Below are 8,815 nucleotides of genomic sequence, written 5' to 3' on the forward strand. Positions count from 1 at the left end.
GTCAGGTCTGATTCGTCGGGGATGAATCAGAGGCGGGTGAACATGTCCTACTGTGTGTGAGCTAAGTGTGTGAACACGATTTGGTAAAAGGTGTCGGTGAGAGGCCATGTAGGAGTACATGGTGGGTTGTCTCATTGAAGCCGTCCTCAGGAACTGAGTTCTGTGTTTGTGATCCATGATTCAGCTACTACCATACATTGGGCCCTGAAATATGACCCCGCTCGACTTCTTATTCACCCTTGTCCTCTGTCCAGGAGTTGCAAGTAGTTTCTGGTGTTTGTAGTATGCTGGAGGCCGTGGAAAGCGCTGGCCGTAGGGGTGGGCTGTGATGCGGTAGGCACGTGGCCGGGTAAACCGGGAACCCGTTTGGTGTCACGGAACCCTGTTCACATCGTTTGGGGCTGTGAGCGAAACTCCGGCCGGATCTCCTCATGGATGGAACCCGAATAGGCGATAAACATGGACTAGAGACTTGAGTGTTTAGGTAGGTCGTGGTCTACACCCACGTCGGCTTTCGCTTGAAGTCTGCCGAGCACATGTCGTGTGCAGACGCTAAGTGGTGGAAACATGTATGAAGAAGTACACCCCTGCAGGGTTAAAATCATCTATTCGAATAGCCGTGTCCGCGGAAAAGGACTTCTGGGTTGCTTATATCAGTTCATAGACAAGTGAAAGTGGATACTCTAAAATACGCAAGATAAGCGTGAGTGCTATGGATGGCGTTCTCGTAGGGAGACGGGAGCGGATCCATAGTGGGGTATTGATATGGTGAATATGTGGACTCGTGTGCGCCACCTCAAAAGAGTTGCTTGCAGTCGTAGTTTAGGATAGCCACCGAGTCAAAGCTGGCTTGCTGCAGTTAAACCCCACCATCCCCTTGTTGAAAATGATGCATATGTAGATAGTTCTGATGTAAGTCTTGCTGGGTACATTTGTACTCACGTTTGCCTATTTTATGTTTTGCAGAGAGACTTCAGTCTCACTAGTAATTCCGTGTGGTCTTCGACGTTTAGCTTGATACCTCAGCTACGATCTTGTGCCCTCGGCAGGATCTGATAGATAGTCAGGCTTCTCAGCCTTTTCATTTATAGATGTCTGTACTCAGACATGATAGCTTCCGCTTGTGCTTTGACTTGTATGCTCTGATTGTTGGGTCATGAGACCCATGTTTGTAATGTCTCGCTCCTCGGAGCCTATTGAATAAACTACTTGAGTCGTAGAGTCATTTTGTGATGCCATGTTGTATTTGCACATATCGAGCATATTGTGTGTATGTTTTGAAATGCTTGGTATGTGTGGGATCTGATCATCTAGTTGTTTATCTTTAGTAGCCTCTCTTACAGGGAAATGTCTCCTAGTGTTTCACTGAGCCATGGTAGCTTGCTACTGCTCCGGAACACTTAGGCTGGCCGGCATGTGTCCTTCTTCGTTCCTGTGTCTGTCCCTTCGGGGAAATGTCACGCGATGAATACCAGAGTCCTGTTAGCCCGCTACAGCCCGGTTCATCGGAGTCCTGCTAGCCCAGTGCTACATCCTGGATTCACTCGCTGATGACCGACACGTTCGATGCTGGGTCATGGATGCCTGTCCCTGTAAGTCTGTGCCACTTTGGGTTTACGACTAGCCATGTCAGCCCGGACTCCTTATCATATGGATGCTAGCGACACTGTCATATACGTGTGCCAAAAGGCGCAAACGGTCCCGGGCAAAGGTAAGGCGACACCCGTGGAAATACCGTGCGTGAGGCCGCAAAGTGATATGAGGTGTTACATGCTAGATCGATGTGGCATTGAGTCGGGGTCCTGACAGTTTATAATATCGTTAAGAGGTACTTCGGAGGCCACCGTTCTGGAACACTCTTGAAAGTAGTGTCGCAGCTTCCGGGATGCCATGAACACCACATATGCTATCTTTTGATAATGTGGGTACCGGAATTTGCATGGAGTTAGAACAGTGGATACGTAGTACACTGGTTTTTGAAGAGGGAATCTGTGCCCTTCTGTCTCTCGCTCGATGACGAGCACCGCGCTGACAATTTGATGTGTTACTGCGATATATAATAACATAGGTTCGCCCAGGTTGGGCGCGGCCAGGACCGGATTTGTTGCCAGTATGGCCTTTATTTCTTCGAGTCCGGCTGTGGCAGCATCCGTCCATTCGAAATGTTCGGTGCGCCGGAGGAGGCAGTAGAGGGGCAGAGCCTTTTCTCCCAAATGGGAGATGATGCGACTTAAGGCCGCTACGCATCCGGTTAGTTTTTGTATTTGCTTGAGGTCTTTTGGAATATCCAATTGTGACAGAGCTCGGATTTTGGCCGGGTTTGCTTCAATTCCTCTACCGGATACGATGAAGCCCAAGAGCTTTCCGGCTGGTACGTCGAAGACGCATTTTTCCGGATTGAGCTTAATGTCATATGCTCGGAGGTTGTCGAATGTCACCCTCAAGTCTTCTACTAGAGTTTCGACGTGTTTGGTCTTGACGACCACATCGTCTACGTATGCCTCTACTGTTTTGCCTATCTGGGTAGCCAGACATGTTTGAACCATGCGCTGATATGTTGCGCCGGCGTTTTTGAGTCCGAAGGGCATTGTGTTGGAGCAGAATGGCCCATAGGGAGTAATGAATGCCGTTGCGGCCTGGTCTTTCTCCGCCATCTTGATTTGATGGTATCCGGAGTATGCGTCGAGGAAGCACAATGAATCGTGCCCTGCGGTAGCATCGATGATTTGGTCGATGCGAGGGAGGGGGAAAGGGTCCCTATCCACCGTGGAGCGCAGCGTAGTTAGTTCCTCTGCCGCTAGGGCTTCGGACAATGCCTCTAGGGCCAGTGCGGCTGTCTTATTTTCAGCGCGGAGTGTTGTATCTGGATCACTGGCAAGAGTGATTACCCCATTGGGTCCGGGCATTTTGAGCTTCATGTACCCGTAGTGGGATATAGCTTGGAAGATTGTGAATGCCTCTCGCCCTAACAAAGCGTGATATCCGCTGCCGAATGGGGCCACTTGGAACGTGACCTCCTCGGACCTGTAATTGTCCGGTGAGCCGAACACTACATCTAGTGTGATTTTTCCTGTGCAGCGTACTTCTCGACTAGGGATTATCCCTTTGAAGGTTGTGCTGCTTCGCTCGATGCGGCTCCAGTCAATATCCATTTTTTGAAGGGTTTCCTCGTAGATGAGGTTTAATCCACTGCCGCCATCCATGAGTACCTTGGTAAGGCGAAAGTCGTCCACTATCGGACTGAGGACCAATGCGGCTGGTGCTCTAGCTGTTTGGAATTTAGGTTCGTCGCTGGCGTTGAAGGTGATAGCCGTGTCACTCCATGGATTTGCTGTTGCTACTTGGTAGACTTCGGCGAGGCCACGGATTGTTCGTTTTCGCATGTTATTTGATGCGAAAGTGTCGAAGACTGTTAATACCGTACCGGTACTGCTGGGCTGTTTGCCCGGGGCTAAAAAGCCTTCGCCACTTTTGGCCACCTGTCGTAGTATCCAACATGCTCGAAGGCTGTTTGTTGGAGTGGCGCCCTCCGTACTGTGGATTTTGCAGGGTCTGTTGAGCCAGTCCTCCAGTACGGTTCCATGCCCTTTAGGGGGTCTTTGCTTTTTGGTTTTTAACCCAGGTGCTTGAGTATGGTGCACCCTTTTACTTCGGAATAGGGTTGTGGTCAAGGCCGGACTGTCCCAAAACCTAGTTTCGGTGTTCCTGGCACTCTCTACCGCACAGTATTTTTGTACGATAGTCGCTAGGTCGATGAAGCGTGTAACTTCGCGACGACTTATGGCGTTCATGATTCCCTTGTCCGTGCAATTGTTGCAGAAAATTGAAATCGCGCTTTCTTCACAGCAGTCCTTTATCCTGTTCATAACCAGGAGGAATCTGGCCCAGTAATGATGTACTGTTTCATCGGGCTCTTGCCGTATTCGAGATAGATCGCTTATGTTTGGGTGGGCGGGTGGAATCAAGTTCGGAACCCCGCCCGATCTGAGGCTCAAAGGCCAAGAAGTTTACGGATTTGGAAGCTTGACTTGCTGGATGCTTTTCAACGAATCTAGTCCGATGCCTGACTCTAAGTTCAGTATTTGATTAGCGTCCGTCCCTTCGCGGGAATCCGGCTTGGAGGGATCGGGAATCCGGACATAGTTGGTTTTCAACGTAGAAGAAGGGTTGCCGCATTGTTCCTCTACCACGACAACGTGGTGGGTGGCCTGAGGAGAGTTAATCTCTCTCAGATCGGGTTTAAGCCCAATCTGATCGTAGTCTGTAGCGACTCCCAGGGCGGCGATGCGATCCAAGAGCTCGTTTACAGAGGAGAGCTCAATCGGATCTAACTGCTCGGTGAATTCTGGGCTGACATGAAGATCGCTTTTGATGACCTGAGAGGTCATCGTCGGAGCGGTGGCCGAACAGGCGGTCATAATTAAACCACCTAGCCGGACAGTTTGGCCGGCGGCCAAAGCTCTCTTGACGACGGTGCTGTCTTTAAAGACGGGAGAAGGCATCCTTCCTGATCGCGACGGCACAGAGGAACTCTCAACGAAAGCACCAATGTCGGTGTCAAAACCGGCGGATCTCGAGTAGGGGGTCCCGAACTGTGCGTCTGGACGGATGGTAACAGAAGACAAGGGACACGATGTTTTTACCCAGGTTCGGGCTCTCTTGATGGAGGTAAAACCCTATGTCCTGCTTGATTAATATTGATGATGTGGGTTACAAGAGTAGATCTACCACGAGATCAAGGAGGCTAAACCCTAGAAGCTAGCCTATGGTATGATTGTTGTTCGTCCTATGGACTAAAGCCATCCGGTTTATATAGACACCGGAGAGGGCTAGGGTTACACAGAGTCGATTACATTGGTAGGAGATCTACATATCCGTATCGCCAAGCTTGCCTTCCACGCCAAGGAAAGTTCCATCCGGACACGAGACAAAGTCTTCAATCTTGTATCTTCATAGTCTTGGAGTCCGGCCGATGATGATAGTTCGGCTATCCGGACACCCCTAGTCCGGGACTCCCTCACCTATCTTCAACGTCATAGTGGAACTCTCAACGAAAGCACCAATGTCGGTGTCAAAACCGGCGGATCTCGGCTAGGGGGTCCCGAACTATGCGTCTAAGGCGGTAACGGGAGGCGGGGGACACAATGTTTACCCTGGTTCGGGCCCTCTCTATGTAGGTAATACCCTACTTCCCGCTTGATTGATCTTGATGAATATGAGTATTACAAGAGTTGATCTACCACAAAGATCGTAATGGCTAACCCTAAAAGCTAGCCTATGATTATGATTGTTGTTCTTGTCCTACGGACTAAACCCTCCAGTTTATATAGACGCCGGAGGGGGCTAGGGTTACACAGAGTCGATTACAAAGAAAGGGATCTACATATCCGAATCGCCAAGCTTGCCTTCCACGCAAAGGAGAGTCTCATCCGGACACGGGACGAAGTCTTCTATCTTGTATCTTCATAGCCCAACAGTCCGGCCCATGTATATAGTCCGGCTGTCCGAGGACCCCTAAATCCAGGACTCCCTCAGCGGCCGTCTTGCGTGGGGCATGAGGCTTGCCTTTCCAGGCAGCGGCGGCAGCGCCGGACGAGGCGAGGGAGGCGAGGTCGGCGGCGGGGTCGAGGGCGGTAACAGGAGGCGGGGGACACAATGTTTACCCTGGTTCGGGCCATCTCTATGTAGGTAATACCCTACTTCCCGCTTGATTGATCTTGATGAATATGAGTATTACAAGAGTTGATCTACCACGAGATCGTAATGGCTAACCCTAAAAGCTAGCCTATAATTATGATTGTTGTTCTTGTCCTACGGACTAAACCCTCCAGTTTATATAGACGCCGGAGGGGGCTAGGGTTACACAGAGTCGATTACAGAGAAAGGGATCTACATATCCGAATCGCCAAGCTTGCCTTCCACGCAAAGGAGAGTCCCATCCGGACACGGGACGAAGTCTTCTATCTTGTATCTTCATAGCCCAACAGTCCGGCCCATGTATATAGTCCGGCTGTCCGAGGACCCCTAAATCCAGGACTCCCTCAGCGGCCGTCTTGCGCGGGGCATGAGGCTTGCCTTTCCAGGCGGCGGCGGCGGCGCCGGACGAGGCGAGGGAGGTGAGGTCGGCGGCGGGGTCGAGGTCGATGGCGTCGTCCATGGCTGGTTGGGGCGGGAGCGAGCGCGCGCGGGCGGGGGTGTTTTTGGGTAAAATGGGGGGAAATGGTGGTGGCTGCCACCGACCGACGGGCCCGGGGAGAGGAGTAGGCGCGCGCGCGCGTCTGTCTCGTGTCCTCGCGGACGCAAGTCCGGCTCAAAAATGGGTCGGGATTGGATCCCCATGCGGACGCCAAGCGGACACGCGTCCATTTGGGTCGGCGCGTTGGGCCGTCTTCTTTGTTTGCGCCGATCCAAACGGACGGTTGCGGACGAAATGGGTTGTCCCATTGGAGTTGCTCTAATGGTACCGACGTACCCTGCGGGTAAAAATCTTATTGGGGTAGAGCTTTTTTACTATATCCGGTAATGAAAATGTGCCGTCTATTATCAAAATCGAAGGATGGTGATCGACCTATACTGCTCAGTTGTGTGAGGATTATCGCCAGTAGTATCAGTTGTCCTGGCCGCTCCTCGTCAAGCAGTACATGTCATGTGAGGGTAATTTAAGGAGATAGAGAATTACCTGCCTCCCATCCAAGACAACCCCTTCCTCTTCACATTTCTTGCCGCATGGCTCGTAGTCTATGTCCTCCTTGTTCTCGGTCGTGCTTGTGGACGCTACATTGTCACGCGCGCTAGGATCGTCTTCCTCGACGAGGCCTCCACCCATTCCTCTGTCGGCAGCCACCGATGCATCTTGTCTTCGTACAGTCCCCGCTTATCTTTCCTTGCACAGCCAATAATTCTATTTTTTTACAATGCAGGGGAAAGCTATGTCGGATGGCCGGAGGCGCGCGAGGGGGGAAGTCTCGAACTCGCAACCTCCCGCGAGGGTGCGGGGCCTTTTTGCCAATGGGCTGGAGAGCTGGTTCGTGTACATTCGTGTTAAAACAGATTTTTATATATAGCTTAGCATTGTTTAAGCTTTTCTTATTCATCCTAAAATCCCAATTTCTCTTATACATTCTCACAGGGCGGTTTTATTATAAGTGGATTTCATTTTTCTTTTTTAAGAGGATGGTATTTTTTTATAATAAGAGGATGGTATTTTTTCATTATAAGAGGATGACAGTTTTATTTTACAAGAGCACGCCATTTTTTATAATAGGATGGCATTTTTTATTGTGCGGATGGCATTTGTATTATTTAAGATAGGACATTTTTATTATATGAGGATGCCATTTTTTACTTGTAAGATAACAGGATGGTATTTTTTAATTATAAAAGGATGGCAGAGAATGGCAATTTTATTATAAGAGCATGTCATGTTTTTTAACAATAGGATGAGCATGTTTATTATTTGAAGAGGTGAGACATTTTTAATATTGAGAGGTGGCATTTTTTTGACTGCCACCTTTGTGCACACAATTTTTTTAGGTGATGACTAGGAGCATGGCAACTATTATGGCATTTTTTTTTCTGTCATTGTATTTTTCTCAAAAAAACTATTTAGTGGGGCTTTGGGCCAACTGGGGGTCACCATGGCCCTGCCCACTGGTGAACGGGGGAAACATTCACCGAGGGAGAGCCCTAGTCAGCGCCTTAGGCGCCCGTTTGCCCAATTGGCGCTCATGTGGCAGATCGTCTAGGCCGGCCTAAACAACACCAGCTTTCTTGCCTTGATCACTCAGTCATGCACATTCGTTCACGTAGTCGTCCCTGTTCACTCGGTCATTTTGAACAGGTTCCATGCAGTCAACTTGTTCACCAGATGACACGCACCATTTGGCTAGTTGACTTATTCAAACAGGTTCACGAAATTGAAAAAATATCGTGAAATCGAAAAGGTTCATAGATTCAAAAAAAGATCATGAAATTCAAAAGTCCACAAATTCAGAAAAGAAATGTCCAATTTGGGAAAAGTTTGTAAATATGAAAAAAGTTCATCCATTTAAAAACAAAAGTTCATCAATTTTGAAAGAAAAATTGTCAAAATTCGAAAAAGTTTGCCAATTTTGAAAAAAATCATCGTTTCTGAAAAAAAGTTTTTCAAATTTGGAAAAAGTTCATTATTTGAAAAAAAGTTGATCACTCAGAAAAAAATCATCAAATTTTAAAGCTATTTTTGTATTCGTAATAGTTAAAAATGTATGACTTATTTTTGTAACTTGTGAACTTTTACTAACTCCAGGAACTTTTTCCAATTTTACGAATATTTTTTTAATTTAATGAATGTTTTATCGTAATGTTTAATACTTTAATTTCCCTTTTCTTTTAAGTTATCTTTTGTTTCTGTTTTCCACGAGCAGTTCTGGAATGCTAAAACGGATGTGAATCGAGTAACCTCTGTGGATTCGAGTTCCAGTATCCAACATGTTTCTACGGAACGTGTATGGAGTACATTAAAGTGTCTACATAATATGGGAGTGATTTCAAATATCTTATAAAAAATTATATCTTCCGATGTATTGTGCATTTAAAAAAATAAAAATAAAAGAAAGCAAAAGGAACCTAGAAAAAAAGAAAAAAAAGGTAAAGAAAAATAAATGAAATAAACCAAACAAACCAGAAATAACCAAATCGAAAAATGAAAAAAAAAGCTAGAAAGCTTCCTAAAACCTGGAAGAGCTCTCTCTCATTGCACCCTTAGATGGGCCGGCCAAGTTGGAGCACCTTCGGTGCCAATTAATTAAATGCACATTAACTGATGCAGAAGACG

Source organism: Triticum dicoccoides, chromosome 4A, assembly GCF_002162155.2.
Source record: "Triticum dicoccoides isolate Atlit2015 ecotype Zavitan chromosome 4A, WEW_v2.0, whole genome shotgun sequence".
In the NCBI taxonomy this organism is placed as follows: domain Eukaryota; kingdom Viridiplantae; phylum Streptophyta; class Magnoliopsida; order Poales; family Poaceae; genus Triticum; species Triticum dicoccoides.